The sequence below is a fragment of the Marmota flaviventris genome, chromosome 5, assembly GCF_047511675.1.
Source record: "Marmota flaviventris isolate mMarFla1 chromosome 5, mMarFla1.hap1, whole genome shotgun sequence".
Classification (NCBI taxonomy): domain Eukaryota; kingdom Metazoa; phylum Chordata; class Mammalia; order Rodentia; family Sciuridae; genus Marmota; species Marmota flaviventris.
The window spans coordinates 67,246,407-67,273,467 of NC_092502.1; positions in this window are offsets into that span (position 1 = coordinate 67,246,407).

The window sequence follows — 27,061 nt, forward strand, 5'->3', positions numbered from 1 at the left end:
GGGTATGTTCTGAGAAATGTGTCATTAGGCAATTTCATCATTGTGTGAACATCATAGAGTATAATTACACAACCCTACAAGGGACTACTCACTGGACGTGGTCTCTTGGTGCAATCAGGAGATGCAGTCAATGTGCGATGTCTGAGGCTGCTGCCAGGATAGCACAGCATTAATGTTTTACAGTCAGCTATTTTATAAGTAAAAGGAACACTCAAAAATAACAATAAAAACGTAGTGTAGTAAATACGTAAGCCACTAACACAGTCGTTTATCATCATTATCAAATGTTAGTACTGAACATAGTTGCATGTGCTATAGTTTTATAGGAATGGCAATACAGGAGGTTTGTTTACGTGAGCAGCACTGAGAACCTGAGTAATGCATTGTACTACGACGTCACATCAGCTGCACAGTCATGTAAGTGATGGGAATAATTCCCCTCCATTAAAATTTTATGGGACCACTGAGGTATATGTGAGACATTAATGCCAGAAATGTCATTATGTAGTAGACAGCTATACTGGAAAATTTCAGGTTTTGAGAGTTGTAGTATGATAATATTTAACAACCTCTCACTTCAACAGTCTAATCAGAAAGGCAGTTTTGGGAGAGTAGTTAATGATTAAGATAATAATGATGGAGGACATTTGTTGAATTCTAACCTCAATGCCACAGCACTTAGGTGACTTAGGTGCATTCACTCAGGAAATCTGCAAAACAATCCCAGGAGATGACTATTGATATCACCATTTTACAGATGAGGAAATAAACTTAAGGGGGTGATGTATCTGTTGGCTCAGGGTCACACTCTGGTAAGTGCAGAGCTAATATTGGAAGCCAAAATGTTTTAATTTTTAGAACCACAGTCTGGCTGCATTACAATGCCTATCTCTTGACTGTTGTGAAACTCATCGTTTATCTTTCCTGATGAAATCACAAGATAGAGGAGTCACTTTGGAAATAGAAGCATAGGCCATAAAGGGCTGCTTATGGCTAAATTTCATTTCTTTTCAAGTATTGCTCCAGATATACAGACAAGTCCCTAAAAATCTACCATGTTATTCATGGAGAATAATGCTTGAAGAAACTATTGAATGAGATCGGAAAAAATGTAGGTATTCAAACAGGACACTAGGTTTCTGGATTTACCTGTGTATAATCTTAAGGGCCATGAGTGATACTCAAAGCTCAGGCTCTGAGACCAGCATCCTATAATCATCCCTCAAAGAAAAGAAAGAACACCAGAGGTGAAAATCTCTCCCATCCCAGACCCAACCCCACAGCCACCTTGTCACTGCTGTTATTTCCAAGAGGTAGAGGTATTTATGAAAATGTTGTTACTCTGTCTTAGCCCTGTGTCTTAGTATATTCAACATGTCAAGCCAGTCATTAAAGAGCGATTCCTGCACCTAGCTCTGGAACAACAACAACAAAAATGTGGTTAATATATTATATATAAGTATTTACCACTTGATATATCATCAGTCCTTGCAACAGCCTTTCAAGGTAATTATCGTGTGTGTTCTCTTTTCTACAGGAAGAAATTGAGGCTCTGGGAAGCCAATTAATGACTTTAGGGCAACACCTGAGTAAGTGACAGATCTGTCACCCAGTCTGTGTCTTCAATGTCCACACTCCTACCAGCTATGCTCTGTGGCTTACTCTGAGTGATTCACACACCTGAGGTACTGAAATACCACTGTTCTATAATAGTGTGACCCTAAGATAAGGAAAGTGAGACTCAGAAGCCACCCGGTGATTAGACCCTAATCCCACATGGGTCTGACTCCAAAACCTTTCTCATCCTCAATGGTCCCTGTCTTGGACACCCATGCATGTCTTTGTGTTCTGTTCAATGGAAAATTGTACCTTTTGCTGTACTCAACAAGTCTAAGGTCTGATTTTTCAGTCTCATGGTGGCACCTTACATCAAGAGCGGTTGAATAGGATTTTTTTTTTCTTAAGCCTAAAGTCAAAGTTTTGATTCAACCTTTTATCTGCAGATAAATGTGTTTATTCATTCCTACTGAAGTCTAATAAGTATCAAGCTGGATCATAGTGGCTTCATCTCAGATTTTTTTACATGGCAAAATATCAACCATGTCCTAAACTCTAAGTCAACAAACCACCAAAGACAAATGTACTTACGTGAGTTTTTGCAACACAGAATCAAGAAAGCCTTTGGAAAACTCTAGGGCTGACAGTACTCTATCAATCTTAACATTTCTGAAGCAGAACTCCTAACATCTTATTAGATGCTCCCAGATAGGAACCATGCCTGGTTTCCATCATTTGGAGGATCTAGCATATTTTTTTGAAACCAGGCAATATTTGTTCTCATCATTCCTCTGTGTTTCTACTGACATCAATATAATCATGATCATTCTTAAGGACTAGGCCTCCAACATCATCCAGGGCTGACTCCATGGAGACCTGGCAAACATCACTGTTAGATCCTCTTCAGTGGAGTTCATTGGAAACAATTTCTGAGACTTATTAAAAGGACCAAAATATCCCCCTAGTTCTGAAACTAAGAAACAAAAAATGTTCTGCTGGAGTCACTGAAGAAGACTAGGGTAAATGGTTGCACCAGATTCCCTCTAAAATTTATCCAACACCTAGAACCTCTGCTGCTTTTATATTTCACTTTAAAATGACCTCCTATTCACCTTTCCCCACACACCTAGTACTTTCTTGAAATGCCTGTGTTAGTCAAATTTCTGTTACTGTAACAAAGACCTGAAATGCTCAATTTACAAAGAAAGATTTATTTAGGCTCACCATCTTGGAGGTTTCAGTTCATGACGGGCAGTCTCACTGACTGTAGGCCTCAGGTATGGTGAGGGTAGGCGGGGACAGTTCCATCATGGTGGGAGCACATGGCATAGAGGACCCACTTCACCTCAAGGCCAGGAGGGGAATAAAGAAGAAAAGGGAGGGGCTGGGGTCACTGTCCCCTTCAGGGAAATGCCCCAATAACTGGATGACTTCCCACTAGGCCCCTCCTCTTAAAGGCTCCACAACCCCCATAGAGCCACAGGCTGAGACCAAGCAAACCTTTAACACTTGGCTTTTGGGGACATTTAAGATCCAATTATTTCACATTCATGAATTAACCACATCTGAAATCTCTACTTTAGAAACTGGATTTTTAAAAGCCAGTAGTTTATAGCAAATACTATAATTTCATGCAATTGGAATTAATGGGAAATTATAAGTTTGTCTAATAGTATGAATCCAAAAATAGTGTACTCTAGTTCCTAGAAAATACAGTATTTGAAAACTTAGCAAATCCTCAAATTTAGTATAAGCTTGTTCGGTGCCCTAAGTAGATCCCAAATGTTTTTCATTATTTCTTCAGTATTCTCTCTTAAGTTATATGAATTTTCATTCTTTCTTCTAGCTATTATAAGCTCCCATCTCTAGTGAACATTGAGCATTGCAGACCAATGAAAAAAACATTAAAAAGGCAAAGTAAAAGGCAATACTACCCATTTGAAATAATCAGGACTCATGTGTGAACCATTTGTTTACAAGGCACAGCTGCAATATGTGCCCCTATTGTACCATTTTATAATAAGTGCCCAGAGAGCAGGAGCTCTGTGTCGCCCATCTCAGCCAGTATTTGCCATATTAACTATCCCACATTACATGTTCATGGACAATTAACTATATTCTTATAATAATGTCCACCTACTCCCCAGGAAGAAGGAAAGCACTGAACACAGCACTAGGCACAGAGTAAATCTTCAACCAATCCTGCCAACTGATTGCTTAATTGACTGGAAATGCTCTCCTTCTTTCTAACAATGAGGTGCTCATTAGCACAGTGGGCCAGTAAATGGCTAAACTTTACTGATGCTGCCAAAATTTACTTTCTTCGGGCTTTCCTGAGGGCTTCCCTGCCTGCAACGAATGAGCTTAGGAAAAACACTCTCTGGCTTGGCCAGTGTTAAATTATAAATCCATAAGTGGTGCTGGACACAGAGCAGGTATTCTGTTGTTGACAGCTGGAGGATTAAAGACCATAGAATACTTGAGCTATTTTAGCTCAAGACAAGGGGTCATTTCTCTCTCGGGTCTAACCTCATCTGACCCATCACATATCAGCACCAGGTTAATTGCCTGGCTATTGTGCTCAATAATAATTGTGAGTTAATCACTTGAAGAGCCAACCAACCAACCAACAGTGTTCAGCATAGTCTGTTCTTTAATGGAGCCTTCATTAGGTACATGGTAGCTCTTCTTTAGCTACTAACTTAGTTTAGGTATCATGACTGTGCTTGACTAATGTAAATTTCTCCAGATGTAAGCAGATATTATTTGTAATCTATGGCCAGTGGATAGTTGCCCTTACTACACCTGCAAATGGAAAAAAATGTTATGACCACTGCATTTTACAAACAAAACATTATCCAGGTGGAAGATGACAAAATAGGAGAGAGGCTGAATTTATCATTTCTGGATAAGAACTATCTAGCATTTAAAGTTAGGATTTTCTCTGGGGTAAAATAAAAAGGATAAATGTCTACAAAACTGATTTATGATTTTGTAGACTTTGGGTAAATATTAGCATAGTGCTGCCAAGATTCCTGTGCTTGTCGGTTAAAAAAATATCAAAAAAAACCCTCTATTATTTCTTTGCAAATTATATGAAGCACAAAATCCATGATAATGGTGAATCTTATTGGATTTGCTGATCTTGAGCTGACGAGACAAGCCTAATGTTTTGATTTGCTTCACAGGAATGAGGCAGATCAGCCAGCTTGCTGTGTTTACTGTGAGGTTACAGGGATCAGAAGGATATTCCATGGGGAAGATTTCATCACTGTAAACAGAATTAGATACATCTCAGAGGCAGATATTCAGTAGAAACAGTTTGTCTCATTAGGCTTTGCAGGAAATGGGTTTCAAAGAACACGGTTGCCCATGTGTAATGAATTGGCTTTGCTAGGGAACTTCTTATTTTCAACACAGCTAATACAGCTTCTTAATTGTTTTTGCTGTTAATTAACTAAGGATGTAGTTTAAGTGAGATCAAAGCATTCAAGATGAAAGCCAGATTTTAAAGATGAAAATGTCTAATAAGTTTCCTCTTCTATATAACTCCATGTCTTTCTAGCCAATGGGGATAACACAAGGCAAAAATCAGATGGACCCACTTGTTGCCTAATTCAATCAGAAGGAAGAGTCTCAAAACCCTCGTTGGGTTATTAAATGACAATTGCCAAGGCTGAGGAATGTATGCCTGAAAGTAATGATGCAGTACAGGATGATATATTTGTATGATACAGAATGAGGAAAGAATTTTTGAACTTTAGCTACCTAAAATGGGACTTGAAAATAATTCTCTAAGAGTGCTAAGGCTTTCACTGAATTCTCCATCTCCCCATTCTTTCAGATGAGAGTTGACGACAACAATAAAAGTCAGTTTTTAATCCCATTAAGGAAGTATGGTTTATAGGGTGTAAGAGAGTTACTTAATTATTCTGCATATTACATTGGAGTGGGAAAAAATCTACAACTACATCTGGAGCTCAAAGAGCTCTGAAGGCCACCTACACCCGTTTCTCCTTGGTGCCTCAACAGGTCTTCTACAATTACCCACTTCCTTTTTTGTATTTATCACACAGTTGAACTCACAAGCAATTATTAAAGCTGTGGAATTAGCAACAGATCAACTTGTCAGAACCTAGATAGGTTTCTTTGTCAGTTTATTTTAAAAGAGAAGATGGCTTTGTTTCTAAATTAAATACATACCCAGGTGGACTAACATCTTCACAATGCAGATATATGGAGCAAATGGGTGGAGTTTTCATTCAAATAATATACTCCCAAAGGCAGGATTGATCTACCCTATGCTTTGATGTTATCTCCAGCTCCCAGCAAAGATGTGTCATGTAGGACAAAGTTGATAAGTCCTCACAAATGAGTATAGATTTTATAAGGAAATTAATGCATAAAATTTATTCTGAGGGTAGAATAAAAAAAATGTACATCTCTTTTTTTAATGATTAAACATATTCATGTTTCAGGCTCTGGAATATGTTAAGAACTTTACCTATCCTGTCTCCTGAGTGGGAATGTTCAATTCTTGGCATACTTTGACAAGTTTGTACCTCCTTGGCAGTGAAACTGTAAACTCTATAGTACAGAAAGAATAAGCAACCAAGAAAATGGATATTGAAACAAGAGACTTGGAAGGTGATCCTCTGTCCCATCACATACCAGCCCCAGGTCAATGCCTGGCTATTGGGCTTGATAATAGTAGTGATCAAAATCCAATAAAATTGACAGATACTGGTCTCTCACCTCTCCTGAGGATTTACTCAGCCATCTATACCCACTCTGTTTTCTCCTTCCACTCTCTCCTCATCATTCTCAAAGGCTTGACAGAACCAAGGAAGCAGAATTACCAGTTCAGATGTGCTCTATGCACTAATTTGGTTAATCCCTAAGATATACTTTCTAATTCGTTAGATGACATAGGTATTCAGTGCTTGCTGTATGCCACAGGGTGCTGGGAATTCAATATAAACCTGAAGACCTGGCTTCTGCCCACTTGCCTGTGCTCAGAGAGCTTCCCATCTGTTGGGGAAATTTATGAACTAAACACAGGGTGCAGATTGCCTAGTAACAGAGAAGCTACAATAACAACCAAGATGGTGTGATCTTGTTAAAGGGACAGGCACATAGACCAATGGAACAGAGTGGAGAGTCCAGAAACAGACCCATGCAAATATGGACTACTGATTTTTTAAATGCAGTTTTATTTTAGAATAACATTAGGTTTATAGAAAAGTAACAAAAGAATAGATACTTTATTTGGAGTTCACAAGTTTTAGTTGGATTTTACCAGTTTTTCCATTAATGTCCTTTTTGTATTCCAGGATCCAATCTAGGATATGACATTACAATTGGCAGATTAATTTTTGACAAAGATTCGAAAGCAATTAAATGCAAAAAAAAAAAAAAGGATTGCTAAATACAAGAGGTCAAAGAGTCAGATGCATACATATAAAAATAATAAAATTCAACTGGCCCTCACACTTTATGTACAAAACTTAACATGAATCATAGATATAAGTGCAAAAAATAAAGTTACAAAACTTCTGGGAGAAAATATTCATCATATAGGGGTAGGTAACAAGATTTAAAAATCATACCAAAAGCATAATCCATAATTCATAAATGAAAATATTAATAAATTGGGCTTTAATTATAAATGTTTGTCAAAATATAGTTAAGAAAATGAAAAATCAAGACACAGACTGGGAGAAAATATTTATGAATGATGTAGTCAAAGAAGGGAATATCCAAAATATATCAAGAAATATTAAACAATTTAAAAGTAAGAAAACCAATTGGCTGATTTTAAAAACTGTATAAGGCTTTTCCAGACACTTCATCAGAAAGACTGTAGGAATGGCAAATAAGCACATGAAAAGATGTAGCACATCCTTAACCATTAAAGAAACGCAAAATAAGGCCACTGCACATCTATTAAAATGAGTAAAACTAAAGACACTGAAAATACCAAGTGTTGGTGTGGATGTGAAACTTGGAACTTTAAACATGCAGTATTTGTACAACCACTCTGAAAAGGAGTTTGGCATCTCATTACAAAGTTATACACATATAACCCAGAAATACCACTCCTAGGTATCTACAACAGAGCAGGGAGGGATTGGCCAAATCCACCCATTGCCTCTTTTCTAAATAAAGTTTTGTTGAAACACTGCCAAACTTATACACTTATTCCTTTAAGTTTGTCTATAGCTGCATGCATAGTACAAATGGTCCCTGATCTATGATGGATCAACATGATTTCTTAACTTTTTATGATGATACAAAAGTCATATGAATTTAGTAGAAACCATTCTTGGAGTTTGGATTTTTTTATCTTTTCCCAGCCTGGTGATATGTGGCATGATCCTCTGTTACAATTCTGGATGGCAACCTTGAACTGTAGTTCCCAGTCAATAATCGTTACTCTATATGCACTGGGTTGCTATGATGTTCAGCAGGCTCAGTATACTAAATGCATTTTCAATTTACAATATTATCAATTTGCATGGGGTTTATCAGGATGTAACTCTACTGCAAGTCAAGGAACATCCACAGTTGCAACAGAGCCAGTATTGCCACAAAGTCAAAACAATCACTACCTGGTCCTGTAAAGAAAAAGTTCACCCTCCCTTGCTCTGAAGAAATGAAAACATATGCGTGCCCCAAACCGGGTACACAAACTCTTTTATAGAAGCTCTATTCAGAAGTGTCAAAAAATTAAAATACAGGCTCCTTCAGCAAATGGCTAAACAAAATGTGGTGCACCTATACAATGAAAATATGTAAAAGGAATTGCATTTTTTTTTTTTACTATTAATACAGACAAAAACTTGGAGACTCTCAAAAGTACTATGCTGAGTGAAAGAAACTAGTTTCAATAGGTCATACACCTCTGGGTACCCACTCAAAGCTGTGATACCCATAACATGATCATGGGTACCACAACCTTCGCCTGGGGTGTTACATATTATAGTTCTTTCTTAGTTTTCACATAGTCCTCAGTTTGACTTGAAGCTCACAATTACCCCAGTAGAGAAATGGATTAGGCAGGAATTATTTATCCACATTTTATAACCAAGAAAATAGAGGTATAACCAGATTAAATAATTTTCCATAGAGATACAAGGTAAAATGGGATGCAGGAGTACTTAAAAGTCTGACTGCTAGAACACCCCTCTCTTTCCATTATTCTTGGCCTTTGCTGAAACCTGTTCTGCTTCAAAATTGTTAAAATTTGGAAAAAGCATTCACAAAGCTGCGGGGTGAAAAATACCTTCAGAGGAAACCTCATTGATAAGCGGGTGCTTTCCTGAGTACTGTACATCAACCCATCTGCTTGTTCTCTGAAATCTGCTGAGGTCAGGGGTCATGGGCTTTACCCATCAACTGAACTCATTTTAGAATTCTGTCATCTGAAACTGGGCCCCATCTTCTTAGATTCTTCCCTTCAGCAAACACAGACCACAGCAAATAAACTCTCCATGACCCTTGAAGAGGAAAGTTGGGTCCTCTGGATAACTATCTCTGGTTTGCCTAATGTGTCTTTTGATTAAAAAAGTGAAAGAAATCTTCTTTCAAATTATTCATTAAATTTAGTCAGCATGGTTAGGTCTTGCAGTTACTAACCCCGTCTCTTCATGGTTAGTCCTCCCCTTCTTCCCAAACTTGCCTTTGAAACATTTCCCCAGAGCATTTGCATCTTAAATTAGAAAGCATGTATTTCTCACATAGGAAACAGACATTTACATGAAAAAGATTTTTTAAAAAAGAGTATTTGACTATCATCTCACCAAACCTAAATGCTTTTTACTTTGAATTTAAAAAAAAGAAAAAAAGAAATGAAATGAAACCTAAGAGTAGTGAAACAGCTAAACAGAATAAGATGAACAAATCCAGAACATTATTAACCTCTGCCCTTTCCCCTCTAACTTCACCTTCTCTCCACTTTGCATGTGCTATAGAGAAGGATGAACAGATAACAGGGAAATGGTGATGTGCATGTGAGAAATCACGTTCTTCTCCAAAACAAGTTGGCACAATCAAGCGATGTGTGCTTAGTGAGCCAGACTGTAATTCTATTAGCTCGTTGCTGTCTTTTAAAGTGCTAAATGTCTACAGCTTCCCCTGGGCGGGTGATTCAGCACCTTCCACATCAAGGGCCAGATATGACAGAAATTTCACTCTGCATGATCAGATTATTGTTGCTGAGTCAAAAGGAGATGTGATGCTGTGTGTCTGTATATGTATCAATTTGGTTCTGCATATTGCTTTAGAGGGATGTTTATTTTTTCACATATGCACACTTTCCCTCCAGCCTTCTTCCTGTGGTGGAATATTCTGTAGTGTTTCTGCAAGATATTGGCTCATTATTTCTGACTCTTGTGACATTCATTCTTATTATTCACCCTTACAGAACTGTTTCCAGTCCTTCTTGGAGGTGGAACCAGAGAAGAATAACACATACAAAATGATTTCTGGTTTTAATTTTAATGGCAACTGCAGTCTCTTTCCCTATTCAATTATTTTTCTTGGAAATAATTCCTGAATGCCTAGTTTAAGGGAAAAACCATCACCAAATAAACAGAAGATCAAGTTTGTATTAGTGTGATAAGGTGGCATTTAGTACTCTCAAATCCTGTTGCTAAGACTTGCAGCAATGAAAAAAGAGAAAGAATTTAAATTTACTATTGTGAGTTACGTGGAGGAAGAAATGTGCTTTTGATTAAGTGTGTAGTCTTGTCTATACTTTATAAATACTCACACAGGACATGCTGTTGGGAAAGTCACATCCCTGTACATGCTCCTTCACTAAGTCAACCAACATAAGAGCATGTTCTGATTAGGATAATTCCATGTGGTTGAACAAGGCAGGGGGAGCAGCTGCAGATAGGGCTGGTTACGAAAAGTTACCAAATGCCACAAGGTAGAAAATTCTGTCCTTCCCCCCATAAGCACTCTTTGAGTATCTATTATGCCCAAGACATTGAGACTACCATAGTGGGAAAGCAAGATCTCTGCTCTCCTGGAAGTTATGTCCCAATGGAGAATATTCATGAAACAAAGAAACAAGATAATGACAGATAGTGGTTACTGCCATGAAGGACATTAATAGGAAAGCAATCAAAATAATGAAGGAAGGAGAACGCCAAGATGGTTATTTGAACCAGTCATGAACAGGACACAGGAAAGAGTACTCAAAACATAGGGCCAGTGGGTTTAAAGGAAAAGGTGGGTTATGTTGGAGGCATAGAAGGGAGGTCATGTTGGTCAGAATGTGGGGAACCAGGGAGGCACAGGTGTGCAGTAAGATTGAACCACATAGGGATGTCTAGATCTTGGTGAAGCATTGGCTTATTTTAAGTGCAAGGAGAAGAATTTTAAGCAGGGCTGATCTATGATTTGACATGGTTCATTCCAGTTGCTGGGAAGAGACAACATTGTCAAAAAGATTAGGGGAGATAGAAAGCAGAAGAAGCCATTGGGAGACAACTCTACTCATTCAAGCAAGACAGGGAATGGTGCTGGTTAAAAGGAGATGAGCTGGAGCACAATGGACAACTGTGTGACATGGAATGTCAAAGCGCCTGCTTATTTGTAGGGTGTGAAGGATGGGGGAAAGGAAGATATGAAGATGGCTCCTGGGTCTACTTTGAACATTGAGATTACTTTCAACTGATTCTGTAAGCAATACAGAAGACTTCCTGGAATAATTTGCATTGTTGTGTGGTGAGCATCATGAGTTTTTTCTTACTGAAGAAGAGTGGGCTGCAGGTAGTTATCATATAGTGCTTAAGAGGTCAAAGTCATATGTGATCCCAGGCTAGACACTGTGCCTCTTAGAGCCTCTGAACCACTTTAATTGAACTCCAGGACCCCTGGAGACAGTGAGATATTCAATGATGCAAAAGTAGCCATTCCCTGGGTGATTATGGGGGCACAAGTATCAGAGGAATGGGGCCAAATGAACAGCTCATATAGCGTATCCTCACCACTACCTTGTAACCTCCAGATATCTCCTTGTCAGAGTGCTTTCCAGAGCTTTGCACTGTTAAGTCAGCTCTGCAGGAAGTCCAGTGCAGGGAAGGGGCAGACCAAGTACCTCCACCAGAGGGCAGCATGGAGCTATGCATGCCCAGCTCAGACCCTGCAATTGGCTGCCCCTGGGGTAGCATGTGGACCCACCTGCTTCTGGGAAATAGGTGCATTGGAGCTGGGAATCAATGCTGCTGAAACAAAACAGGAAAGGAAGTGTTCCTTTTAGTCCAGGTACCAAAAAAAGCATGAGGGTGTCATTGCTGCCAACAAAGACAAACCCTAAATACAACTGCAGATCACACAGTAATTCCAAACAGGTAAAATTTTATTTTTATCTTTCACTACGATATATGGAGCACCATATGACTGGCACTGAAAAATGGTAACACGAATTATCTCATTTAAGCTTCACATCCACCCTGTGGACTGTATCCTAGGTTTTTTCCCTATTTTACAAATGAGAAAACTAAAGTAAGTTACTGAAAATCACTAGTGGGGAACAAATTTTAAGCTAATTACAAAAGTCTGTTTAACTATAAAACCTCCCCTCAAGGCTGCTACACATTGTTTATTATTTTCCAAGTGTTATGCTGGATGCTCTGAGGATTTAAAGGAAGTATTTCATATGTTTTATATATAGGACTTGGCTCTTGTCCTTGAAATACATATATTTTCAGAGTGGAGGGAACAAATTCAACAACCAAAGAATCATACAACAATTGCATACAATCCAGAGCTTAACAGCTTGGTAAAACTGTGCCTCCACAGCTCTCCAATGTCAAGAGTTTTTCATTTTACCATGTGAATACCATAAATAGTCACCTTCATTATTAAAGGGTAGATGAGAGGCAGGGAGGTGCAGTCATATATAATTGTTCATTCTCCAAACACTTAATGAGCATTTCTGATCATGATAGGCACCAGTCCACGTCCTGGAGGAGATGATACTCTAGTTTGGGGTGGTGAAAAACAGACCATAACAAGTTAATCAACAAAAGAACATAGAATTCCCATTATGCCTACATGGACTCCACGCCATGGCAGTCAATACAACAATGCCCTTGTTCCTGCTCTAATCTCCTTCGGATCTTCCATCATGCCCACCCCCAATAAATCCTGGGTCTGCCTAACACTCTGCCCTTTCCTAGCACTGCTCTGACTCTGCTCATTCATCCTTTCTGGTGGATCCTGGGAGCTCCTCTGCCTACCGGTTGGGGCACCTGGCTGCTTTCTGTTTCATTCTCTAGAGGTTCCTCATCGGGCCTTTTCTATTACCTCCAGATCCCAAGCCCATACTTACATTCAGTCAATCAACTCCCTTTGTGCTTAAAAATGTGAACATGCTCAGCTTCTTTTGTCTTCACCTCAGAACTGTCTCCCTCTGTTTTGTTTGTCCTTTGCTCTCCAGGAACAAAAGTAGGGAGTTCCTTGCCCTAGTGGGCCTTCCACAATCAGGCTGAATGGCAGGTGAGAAGAATCTTGCAGGGGGATTCGTTCACTCCTTCATTTATGCATGGCCACATTCCCTTCATTCTATAGCTAAGTGTTGACTACCTACTATTTTCCAGCATTACAGCAGGCACAGAGAGACACAGCATAGCAGTCTAAAATCAGGAGGAAAAGTCAGGGAAACTGGAGCATTATGGGAGCAAGGGGGTGTTTCAGTACAAGGTGAGGCCAGCGATGGGGCCCCTACCCTGCATGACTTTTTGAACTTACCCTTAAAACGGTATGGAAATCAGGACAAGAGTCTGAGCAAAAGAATGACATGATCTTATTAGTAATTTCCAACAGACCACAGTGGCTGATGTGGGGAGACAGATTAGAGGGGGCCAGGACAAAAACAGAAAGAAGAATTAAGAGCTGGTGAAATAATCCAGTCAAGGGGTGATGGGTTCTTGTACATAAAAACTCCACTAGTTGAACTAAGTTCACTCCAACCTCAACAGCCCTTGGCCTCTGACTCTGACTCCTCACAAGTGCCCCAAGGTTCTGGCCCCACTCTCCCCTCCCCCAATTTATCTCATGCGGAGAACTTGTGCCCCATACTGTACACTCTGCTCTAGATGAAATCAACCACTCTCTGTTCCTTGAATGCTCTGGAACATTCCCCTCCCCAGCCCCCTACAGGCCTTTGCTCATGCTGTTCTCTCCACCTTGGAATCATTTCTCTCTCTCAGTGTGTTCCCACATTCAACTCCTCTACAGAGCCTACTGTGGTCACCATAGAAAGAACAGGCCTCCTTACAAATACGTGTGTATAACTTTATTATATCACTATTGCATTTCAATTCATTCATTCCTGGTGTCCCCTCAATTGTGAGTCTTATAGGGAAGGGAACATGATTGTTGTTGTTTTAGTATTTTTATGCTCTTCCTCAAACCCGTATTTCCTTGCATAATAGGATATCTTAATGGGGGTAAAACTTGTATCAAATCACACAAAAAAGTGTAATTCAAATGTAATTTGATCCAATTTAATCTAATCCAATTCAACAACTTATGTATTAGTTATTTCCTTTGTAGGTTGTAAGCATGTTGAAGATTAGGTGCTTATATCATGCTTCTTTGGTTACTACCTGCTTTATACAGCAGGCACTTAATTAATGTTTGTAAATTGATTTACTTAAAATTAAAGAAATTCCTTGATAGTAGAAATGCAAGGTAATGCAAGTTAGTCTTGTATTTTTTTTTTCTTCACTTTACCGAGTACCAGTAACTGCTTGTTCTGTGAAATACTATCTATGCTAAGGCTGAAAGTAGTAATTCCATACAATTAAATGCTCAGAAAATGTAGTATGGACTTTTAAAGAGTCCCAGCACAAACCTAATAAGATAATAGGGTTTAAGTAGGTCTATATGAAGGCATCAACATATTACACCTTTTTTAGAAGTCTCAGTCTTAAAGTTTTAAAAAAAATTTTTAAATTTCTAAAAATTTAAAGTCATTACTAAAGGTGTGACTTTGTGATGTGACTTGAGAGAACTCCTCCTTCCAAATATCTTCATTACCCAAGAAGCTCACAGGGTATTATAGTTGTCCCAAAAAAAAACTTGTGTGTAGGACAATATAAGAAAGTTGAGAGGTGAAATGATTGGGTTGTGAGATCCTTAACTTAAGAGCACATTAATCCACGGATATGGATTAATTGAGTGGTAAGTGTGGGCAGATAAGGTATGGCTAAAGGAGATGGGTACTTGGGGGCAGGCCTTTTAGGTATATATTTTGTCCCTTAGGGTAGAGAAGAAGGGTATTTTTTTATTTATTTTTATGTGTTTATTTACTTTTGCTAGTGATGAATTGGGACAGCATTTATAATAAGGCATGACTTCAGCAGCCCCTCTCTTTCTTCCTCTTCCCTACCTCCTTCCTGATTGCTATGTCCTGACCTACTTTCCTCCACCCCACTCTTCCACCATGATGTCATGATGTTCTTCCTTATCTCTTGCCCACAGCAATGGGATTGGCCGTATATGGACGGAGAGATCTAAAACTGTCAGACTCAAATAAGCTTTTCCTCCTCTAAAATTGTTTTTAATTGGTCTTTTGGTCATAGCAGAGAAAAAGCTGACTAAAACACAAGGAAGATGACCTTTGTCTTACCTGATTGCTCCAAGGCATCATCTTTAATTACAGGGGCCCTATTGCATCTAAAATATTTGTACTGCATGTAGGGCACTTCACAGTCTGGCCCAGTCTCCCTTACCAACCTTCTCTTTAACTTACACACTGTGTACTTCTTATGTAATGGAAAGGTCCTTGTAAAGGGCATCATGTCTTTTTTACTATAATAAAATACATGTAACATAACATTTGCCACTTGAAACTATTTTTAATAAACAGTTGAGTAGCATTAAATACATTCACATTGTTGTAACACCATCAACACATCCATCTCCATCTTCAGAACATTTTCATCATCCCAAACTAAAATTCTATGTCCAACCACCCAATCATACTTTATTTCTTTTTCTTTTTTCTTTTTTTGCTTTACTTATGGAGTAATGTCTTCTAATGGCAGAAAATTTTTAAAAATATCAAAGTATATAAAGTAAAAAGCATGCATTCTTCATTTACCATCCATTCAATATCCATTTCTTATTATTAACAGTTTATTGTATATCCTCGTGGATCCTTTATGTGAATAAAACATATGCACACATATACAAGTTCATAGAAATATATTATTTTCTTTTGCAAAAATCAAATCATTGCATATACATATGTATGTATATATGTGTGCCTATATACACACCCACATACAATATTGCCTTTTTTGATTTGATCCAGCATTAATTATGGACTCCCATATTTGATCATGTTTGTAGCCCATTCCCTTTACTATCCATATAGTGTTCTATAGTACCAATATACCATAATTTAACTGTTGCCCTAATGATAGACACTTAGCTTTGTTTTTGTTTCTTTTTTCATTTAGAGGCAGCAGCCTTACACTAGTCCTGGTGCACTCCAGCAAGCATTCCTGTGGGACACATTTCTAAAGGTCAAATTCCTAAATATAAACATTTACACATTTAAAAAAATGATGTATACTGCTATGACATAACCCTCTGCAGCAGTTACAACTTCTTGTTTCCTGGGAGTGTGTTAGAAAGAAGAACTCTGTGCTGAGCACCATCACTGACACACATGCTAGTGTGAACTTCCCTCTTTGATAGAACTCTAGATGCTCTCAAATGAGCTGCTGAGCAAAAGCAAAAAGATCTCCGAGGAAACAGTTAACTCGGGATCATGGCAGGTCAATCCTGTTTGAGATAAAGAGACATACAAGCTCCGATGTGGACTTTTCTCTTTACTACACAGAGCAGGGGCAAAGAATATGCATTGCACTTGCTTGACTTAATCCTTCCTTAAGCTCAGTTCTGTCCCAGCTCATCCACACCCAAACTCTGGGCTTCAAGTAAAACCTCAGCAGTTCTGTCAGTACTCACAAGTGGGGGAAGAGCTATGTCTTAAAGACACATCATCTTCAACTTCAATCAATTCAGTATTTTCCAAATACACAGAATCTATAAAAAGAAAGAAAGAAAGAAAGAAAGAAAAGCCTTGTTTCATTAAGAGTTGAACTAGAAAATTCTTAGCAATATTTTCTACTAACCATTAGCAAAACTCCAAAGCAAAGCTGGCATAACTAAGGATAGAGAAGAAGTGTATTATGTTTATTTATCTATCTATTTATTTATTTATTTTTGCTAGTGATAAATTAGGACAACATTTTTTTATTATTTGTTTTAATTAGTTACACATGACAGTACAATGACCTTGACATATCATACAGTTGAATCAGATGGGACATAATTTCTCATTATTCTGAGGGTACAGGTTGCAGAATCGCATTGGTCATGCAGTCACGTATATACACACAGCAATAATAATGTCTATTTCATTCTACTGTCCTTCCTTTCCCCCCTTCCCCTCCCCTCCCCTCCCATCACTTCTTTCTACCCAATCTAAGGTGACACAATTCTTTTTTTTACTCACATCTTCATACATGTATTTTGTATAACGATGAGCATTTATAATAAGGCATGACTTCAGTATTTGCATAACATAAACTGTCATTCATTAGAAAAGCATGTAATTCTGAAAATAGAAGAAAGACCTATAGCATAGAGGAAGAGGATTGAGGGGAGGAGGGTTGAGAAAAGGGAAGAATGGTGGAATGAATCTGACTTAACTTTCCGATGTACATATGTGAATATACCACAGTGAATCTCACCTTCATGTATATACCTAGCCATTAATTTAAGAAAAAAAAAATAGAAGAAAGATCAGTAGGGTAAGGTAATAGGGGAGGGAAAGGAGAAGTATTGGGGACTGAATCACAGCAAATTATGTATCATGCTTACATAATTATGTCAAGATGAACCTAATATTATGTATAACTAAAAATGAATTAATAAGTAAATAAAATGAAAAGTATGTAATTTATCTAATTTCCTACTAAAATCATAGTTTTAAATGAAGAAGAAAAATATTTTTTAATTTAAAATTTAGACGGGAAGTTGGTTTTGTTAATAAAGGACCATGCTAAGTCCTGCCCCCCCCAAAAAAAAAAAACTTAAGTTTTTATAATTAACTCATGTAATTCATTAATTAGAAAAGCAATCGTGTATACAAGCAGAAAACCAGACTGCTGAGCTGGAGAGTTTTTAATAACTCAACTTTGAGAAAAACTGCTGAATAGCAGGAAAACATTAAGCCAGTATTTTTCCTGATATAGTTCATGGCAGATCTCCATAGCAACACCATGAAAGGGGCCTCTTGTTTCAGAGCCAAGCCTATCTGAAATGAGATGATTCTCTTACGAACAGCTTTTCCAGAAGCCCAGGTTTTAAGGACGAGAATATCTGATCTCGCCCTCCACACCACTAAGTCAAGGAAAGAGACTTGAGAAAATTTGTTCTGTGGCTATGACTCTGGGTCATTTAAGAAAATCAACAGAGAACTGCAGAGTTGGGGAGAAAATCTAAATGCTCGGTGTATAAATGTGGAGATACGAATTATTACCATTGCAGTTCCTTTCAAAGCTGTAGGTCCAGCCGGAAGCCTTTCAAGTATGGGTAATGATTCCTCAGATATTTATAGGGACATTGCCAGCTTGTGGCAGTAGATTCGGGGGAGTCTGCGCAGCTCACAATGGTCCCTATAACTGCTCTGCTAATATATTTTATATTATGTGACTGTGCTGAGCTTCCCTATCACCTACCAAGGAGCAGAGAGAGAGAAAAGAGAGAGAAGGATGGGGCAAGACAATCAGGGAAGAGAGATGGAAAAGGAAGATCTTCTGCTTTTATGGTTTCTGGTTCTAGTAATGTTCTGAAGCCTGGCTGAGATCATGACTGGGGTCCTCGTGATTACCCGCTATCTTTGTAATGGACCCCAATCACACTCTTGCTTATATTAATCTGAATGGAATTTTGTTATTTGTAGACCAAGTTCTAACTAATGCACATGGTGGAATATCTATCTAAGCAGAAGCCAACTAGGTACAGAGTCAGAGAGAAAAAGCAGGAAGAAAAAATAAATAATCAAGTACACCATGTGTGTAAAGCAATCTGCTTAACACTCTTAAAATTGTCATCTTTTTTAAAAAAAATTGTAGTTGTAGATGGACAGCATGCCTTTATTTTATTTGTTTATTTTTATAAGGATTGGACCCAATGCCTCACACATGCAAGTCAAATGCTCTGCCACTGAGTTACAGTCCCAGCCCTTAAAATTGTTCTCTTAATACTCCTCAAAGTATCTCTAGAAAATAGATGTTATTCCCCAACCCTGATGATTTCAGGTTTTCAAATTTCAAATTTGACATACATGAGTAGCTTGTGGCAGATCTGGAATTCTTATTCAGATTTGGTCCCTAGGGCTGAACTCTGATTTATCTGATTGTGATAAATAACAGTCACTTTGATAGTCCTATTCTCTTGAGCTGGTCATTTTTTCCCTATTTAGGCCTTGGGTAGGTACAATATTCTTTAAGGTCCCTTCCAGATCTAACAGTATAATATCCCTTGCAAGATTCATTTAAAGCTGTGTTTCTCTATGCAGGTGTGTCAGGAGGTGAGTTATATCCTCAGTCCCTTGGATATCTTTCCAAACTATACTCAGCCTTCTTCCCTACCCTCTCCTTCCCCAGAAGTTTCTGATCAACTGTGATAAGGATGGGAAAGTTTTCAACAACACAGTTGGTCTTGAATCCAGAGCTGGAGTATTACTTCATTATGCTGCTTCTCCCTCTCTTACTATACCTATTGGAACATGGTTGAAGTTCAATTATTTCCTTCAAATGAATTTCATTAACACTGACCACAAATAACTAATATGTCCATTTTGAATGTTTTACACATCTTAGAATCAGTTTCTAATAAAGATTCTGCTGATATTTTTATTAAAATGGCATTGAACCTATAGATCCATTTGGAATATTGCTATCTTTTAAAAATATCTTTATTTTATTTATTTATTTTTATGTGGTGCTGAGGATCGAACCCAGGGCCTTACACATGCTAGGCGAGCACTCTTAACAATATTACATCATCTAATCCATGAACGTGGTATTCTTCTTCAAAGGTCTTGTCTATTTTCTCTCAACACTGTTTTGCAAATTTCAGTGCAGAAATTTTGCACTTCGTTTATCAAATCATTTCTAGTTATTTGATATTCTTAGATACTAATGCAACTAGTATTGTTAAGTTCACTTTTAAATAGTGTGTTCTAGTCTATAGTAATATAACTTGTCTTCACCTATTAATTGATTTCCTCTGATCTTACTAAACTATTAATTTGCTAGTTAACAGCATGAGAGATTTGGGGCATGGAAAATCTTGCTTTGAGATTCAAGTCACATACATAGGAAGAATATTACCACCCCCTCCACCCCAGTGTCCATGTCCTAAGCCTCAAACCTGTGATTATACTTTAGCTTATATGGCAAAGGAAAGTTAAGATTGCAGATAGAATTAAGATTGCTAATCAGATGACATTAAAAGAGATTATCTAGACTATCTGGGTAGGCTTATTGTAGTCAAAAGTGTCCATAAACATGGAAGAGGGAGGCAGAAGAGGGTTAGAGGGATACATGGCTAAGAAAGAAATATTAGATGCGACATTGTTGGCTTTAAAGATAGAGGATGGAGCCAAAAGCAAAGGAATGCAGATGGCATCTAGAAGCTGGAAAGAGCAAGAAAATGCTTTTCCTTTAGAGCCTCTGGATCAAAACCATAGCTTTGCTGGTACCTTGACCACCTTTAGTCCAGCAAGGCCCCTGTTGGACTTCTAATATCCAAAACTATACAATAAGGAACCATATTTTTGGCTTACATCATTAAATCTGGGAATCTGGATCTGGGGTTGTGGCTTAGTGATAGAGCAATTGCCTCACCTGGTGAGGCACTAAGTTCAATCATCAGTATCATGTATAAATAAATGAATAAAATAAGGTCCATCAACAACTAAAGTTTTTAAAAAAATCTGGCAATCCATTACAACAGCTATTGGAAACCAACACAGAGTGAGGGAGCAGTTCCGAGTTAGGGGAGAAGGCAATTCTCTCCTGATCTCTACCCACTCCATTCATACAGACGCCCCATGATGGCATCCTATAAATTGCCAGCTTTGGAAACACCAACAACATTTGCTCGGCACCATCCATCCTGTAACTGAGGGACCTTCAGGTGGGCCTGATAGCACATAACAGATATCAACAATTGGAGCTAGATCAGGAGAAGAAAACTTGGTCGATGCCACATGGTATCTGCCACAGTCAGAAGGATCCGTAGGCCCAGGTGAAGCACCACTTGAGAAGATGACTTTTAGTAAACACACATTTCACTTTGAGAAAGTAAGACTCTGAAAGATGTGGTTTTTATAAATATGATTCTATTTAAAGGTGAGGCCAACTTTGGTTATATTAATAATAGCAATGGAACACTAGTACTCTTTAATTTTAAAATGTATACATTAAGTTCTTTTAATTAGAGAAGATTGAGGATGTCTGCTATAATGACATCATCTTTGCATATTTGTTTTCTAATTTCCAATTTTCTAATTTCTTGAGTAAGAGTAAAGGAGTTTGAGAGGATGTGCTGGGAACTGCACACAGCCCTCAGACTGCCCTTTCTCTGCCAGCTATCTCCAGAGGGAGCCCTCCTGTAGATTCGTCTTTGACAGGTGTAATGGTGATGGATCATTGCCACGTGTCAGAGTTGCGATTACAGTATGCTTATTGTCAGTTCCTTGTATAGTTTACCCATGGCTGTATTTTTAATAAAGAACAAGGCAAAGATAGATGAGGAAAATAAAAATAGTGTATTTTTATCTTCAGTGCATGTCAGTAAGAATGATGCTTTGACGATTTAGTTAATAATGAAATTGAAGCTGTGAAGACCAAATCATAAATAAAGTGAATTTGTGACAATGTTTCTCATGGTAATTTGTAAAAATATGTCAATATCATGTGCCATATAATATTTGCCTCAAAAACTTGTTAAGCTTGTGCTTATTCTTCAATACTATGTAGTTGGTTATCTCATTTCTATTGCTAGTGGAGCAAAAGTCTGAAATAAAAAAAGGTTAAAATTTAAACAAGAATTTTTATACTTTTAAAATACTTTTCCTTGTACAATGACAATCTGTAGATAACAAAAGTTTTATTTTTATAACTCACACCTTTAAAAAATATTTTTATTCTTCTGAAAGAAATTGATATGCTGTTTAATCTCTCACCATAGAAAAAATTACAGATAAGCTCAAGGAATTGACAATATCTTTTTATATTTGAGTTCCCGAGTTAAGGAAACATGGTTAGAATCAGCTGATCTATACAGTCCCCCAACAAATACCCTTTCTGTTTATTGCTTTTCAAGTTTAGTTCACATTAATCAAGAACTTCCACTGTGCCAGGCACTGTGCTAGGTGCCAAAGACACCGAAACGATTAAAACATGGTTACTTTCCTTGGAGGCCCATGCTGTGATGGCAGAGGCAATGACATGCTTCAGAGCAAAATGCAAGACCATGAGGGCATGGAGGAGGGAGTCGTTCATTTCGCCGGGAAAGAAATAAAATTTTTCATAGAAGAGATGACATTTGAAAAGGACCTTGAAGGAAAAAGAGAAGGTCAATAATTGTACATCTTCAACAATGCAGCAGCATGAGAATGCTTAAGAAAGTTCTGTGTGATTCTGTGAGCTGCCTGGGCAACTGGAACTGAGCATTCATTGGGGAGTGAGGAGGGCTAAGGGTGTGGTGTCAGCTAGACAGGGCAGAGGTTCCTGCAGCCCCTCCATCCAGGCCCTGCATCTGCTGGAAGAGGGAAAGCACCAAGGTCTCTTGCACACGACATCACCACCTCATATAAAGTCTGTTAAGGGACTTCATGCTTTCTTTTTAAAGGGAAAAAAAAATGATAAAACAAAACTAAAAAGACAAGAGCAGAGATTTTCTGCCACTTCCCGACTCTGAAATGATGTTAGAGTTTATTAGAAGAAAACTATAAACTGGGGAAGGTGATGCCTCTCTCAGGTGTTTTGGAGAGGGTGAAAAAGAGAAATGCATAAAAGCCCCCAGTGCCTGATCCAGAGAAATGGTAGCACAATGATGTTACTGATGGTGGTGGTGGTGGTGGCAGCCATGCTGACAGTTGTGATATGGTGGTTATGGTGGCAAAGATGGCAGTGGTGGTTGTGGTGACGAAAGTGGTAATGTTGGTAGTGCTGGTGATAATGGTGGTCATGATGGTGATGGTGGTGAGGATGGTAGTAGTGGTGGTGGTGAGGATGGTGCTGGTGGTGATGGTGGTGGTGAGGATGGTGGTGAGGATGGTAGTAGTGGTGGTGGTGAGGATGGTGCTGGTGGTGGTGAGGATGGTGCTGGTGGTGATGGCGGTGGTGAGGTTAGTGGTGAGGATGGTGAGGATGGTGCTGATGGTGATAGTGGTGATGAGGATGGTGGTGATGGTGATGGTGATGGTGCTGGTGGTGATGGTGGTGATGGTGGTGATAGTGATGATGGTGGTGGAGGTAATGATAACAGAAGAACCTGGGCTCTGGGCTGCCTTTGGGAAGACAGAACATCCCAGGAGATGGGCAAGAACAATGTGATCTTGGCTAACCTGGCTCTGGCCCAGGGGACTTCCTGCCCATCTGCACTTCCCTTGCCGTTGTTCCTGTGGCTCAGATGGTACTGGCAGCTGCTCCAACTGCTGCCTCGGGTGCCCTGACTGCTGTGGTGAACCAGGTGATGGTCTATTAAACCAAACCTCAACTAGAAAACATTGGCCCTAAATAATTCCGACAACAAGGTCCCGTTTTTCCCTCCACCCCTCTTCTCTGACAGCTCCCGTCCTCCTTTCTCATTTTGACTATGTGATTTTCTTCTCATTCTACTTCAATTTCCTTTTCTTTTTAATCATACATCACCTTCCCCCTCTCCCTTTTTCTCCTTTGTCCTTTTTTATTTTTTTCTGCCCTGACTCCTCCAGGTCTGGTTACCCCCTGTGGTGTGATAGAGGATGTGAGGGCGGAGGGCTCACTGCCATGTTTCTGAGATGATGGGCAAGCCACTTGGCCCTCCTGGGATGTGGTTTCCTCATCTGCAGGATCTAAGGGTTGGACCAGAATGATCTCAAAGTGTTCTTTCCGTCCTGAACTCCCATCCGGCCACCTTTTGTTACATTTGCCTTTGTGCCTGCTTTTCCTGTCCCGGCTGACTCATCTGTCCACCTGCCTCTCTCATCCACATCCCCACAGCTCCGGTCCAAGCCTCCACCAAGGTCCTTTGTAACAGCCTCCTGCTGCTATAGGTCTCCCAGCTTCCAGGCTTCTCCTTGTCCAATATGTTATCCACACTAAAGGCAAAGTGGCCTTTTGGAAATATGGATGAGCCTGCCCAGTCTTCAACTTAAACCCTTTTACACTGCTTTGCAGTCATTATCTGTCTTGTTTCCTGTTTATTTTCTTCAGAGCTAATATCACTGCCTGAACTTTCATTAACTCCTTAATGTTGAAGTACTTGTTTATTATCTCTCTTCTCCCCAAGAATGTAGGTTCCATGAGGGAGGGAGCTTGCTGCCTCGTTGACTCTGCATTAAATGGGCCAGGATCTTGCATGCAATATTCTCTCAATAAATGTTGACCAAAGCAAACTCCTTTGCCATTTAGGACCCATTTCTCCCCTTCTTGAGACTGTTCTCTCCTAACTGCACAACTTCTTTATTTTTTTAAATTTTTTATTGATTCTTTTTAGTTTTTACTTATATATAACATTAGGATGCATTTTGACATAATCACAATAGCACGGATATAACTCTGTCTAATTCAGTCCCCAGCACTTCCTCCTCCTTCTCTCTTCCTTCTACTCTACTGATCTTTCTGTAATTTATTTATAGTTTTTTTATTAGTGTCTGTGGATATCCTTGATATTGGATTCACCGTGCTATATTCATGTATGTACATACAAAACTTCAGATTCATTCTACCATTCTTCTCTTTTCCTGTCTCTCCTTCCTCCTTCTTGCTCAATCCTCTTTGTCTACTCTACTTGATCTTTCCTCTATTTTGATGAAATTCCTTCCTCTTTTTTTTACCCCCCCCCCATTTGGATTAGCTTCCACATATCAGAGAAAACAACTAACCTTTGAAGTTTGGAGATTGGCTTATTTCGTTTGGCATGGTAGTCTCCAGTTCCATCCATTTATTGGTAAATGCCATAATGTCATTATTTTTTATGGATGGGTAATACTCCATTTTATATATACACCACATTTCCTTTGTCCACTCATCTGTTGAAGGGCACATAGGCTGGTTCCACAGCTTGGATACTGTAAATTAAAACAGCACAGTTTCTTACTTAGAAATATCTTGGCCTGCCTGAAATTCTAACCATCCTCCTCCATCAGTTCAGAGACAATTTCCCTCATTCACTTTTCTCTGCCACCCACCTAGGTCCTGTGTTTTAATGGGCAGAGAACAGTGGCAACTATGAATCTTATTCTTTTTTCCTTTAACCTTAGTATAAAATAGCAGAAAAACTCTTAGACTCCAGTCTAGATAGCTGTCTTATAGTGCCAAGAGAGAAACTTCTTTAAGAAAAAAAAAGTTAAAACCTTTCAAAGTCTGTGCTTGTTTCTGGGCTAGATGTTAGGAATGTTAGATCCAAAGACACTACCACAAGTAATATTCCAAGCTCTACCACAGGTAATATTCCAAGTCCATTTTTATGATAACAAAGCTTAGGGTTTAGGGAGGCAGTGCAGCTGGGTCAAGATCACAGAGATACTGGGACAATGAGCCAGGACTTGAATGAAAGAAGTCTGATGCCCAATCCAAGCACCTAGTCACATTGTTATTCCCTTTCATTCTCTAGATTAGAAAATTACCCTGTTTTATTTTTATCATGACACAAATTTCTGATGTCTAATTTCTATACTTTTTTGTGCCTGTTTCCTTCTGTTACAATGTAAGCTCCACCTGGGCAGGTATCACCTCTGTCCTACTCACTGAACTTTACCCAGGGTAGTGCCTCATAGACAGTGGATCCATCAATATTTGGTAATGAATGAATGATTTGTGTGTTAGAAGATGAGATATAATAGGAAGCCTGATAATTCTCTACACAAATTTCCATTTTTTAAATGGAACTATCTCAAAAATATCCCTGGTGTTGGCATATATTTGTCCTTAGAGAGTGCATTTGATTCTTCCAATTAGCAAAACTGTTAAAGACTGCTTTTTTAGTCACAAAGAACATCTAGTCATAAACATTATCACTGCTTTTTTTTTTCCCTGAAGTTAGACCTGATCACTAGGGAACCAATCTTTCTGTGCTTTGGGAGCCTTTGGCACGCTGGAAAAATCCATCTCAGACTAATGTTTTTAACAACAAAAAGAAAATGTGTAGGATTAGAAAGGAATCAATTATATTGAATATAGCTATCAAAATATAAAATTTAAAAAATGCTAACATATCTGCTTCTTTAATAACATTGAATAATAAGATCTAAAATGTCTAATATCTAAAATACAGAAGCTGATATGATAAAAAAATAATAGAATATGAAAGATTTAAGATTTCCATTGGTAACAAAATCATAGGCATTACTAATACATTCATAATTAAAGGAAACATTTAATTCCCTAAAGAAGTTAATAAAAATAAAGGGCTGGGGATGTGGCTCAAGTGGTAGTGCGCTCTCCTGGCGGCGCTGGGTTCGATCCTCAGCACCACACATAACTAAAGATGTTGTGTCCGCCGATAACTAAAAAATAAATATTAAAAAATTCTCTCTCTCTCTCTCTCTCTCTCTCTCTCTCTCTCTCTCCTCTCTCTTTCTCTTTAAAAAAAGAATAATAATTAAAGATATAATTTCCCTATCAGGTCTATTGATTTCCAGAATTTTATCCATATCTCCATGAACCCTAAATGTTAAAACTAAATGTAAAATGTAAAAATGTTGAGGAATCCAAATAAGTATAGCAGTAGCAGTTATTTTCAAAGGTGATCATTAAATGAGTTATTCTTTATTGGGTGTATAAATTCTGAAGTGTTTTTTTTTTAATTCAGCCCTAATTTTCATCTCCATAGCAACCTTCTAAATATCAATGATGGAGCTAGTTATCATCTGGATATATTTGCTTAGTATCTTTATACACAAAAATGAAGTGATATTCTCAAAACAATCTTTGACTATTATGACTTTATAATTATTATTTATTGATTTAAAATATTAATTTGAAGTAGTTAATACATTCATATAATTTACAGGAATAAAAGAGCAAGACAGCTCACTCTGTACCCATCCACAATCACTAGGGTTTCATACTTTAAAGCAATTAATATCATTAATTTCTTTTATAGTCTTTCAAACATGCTTTATATTTAGAAGCAAATATATTTACATATTCTTTTATCCCTTAACACCATGTGCCATATTATG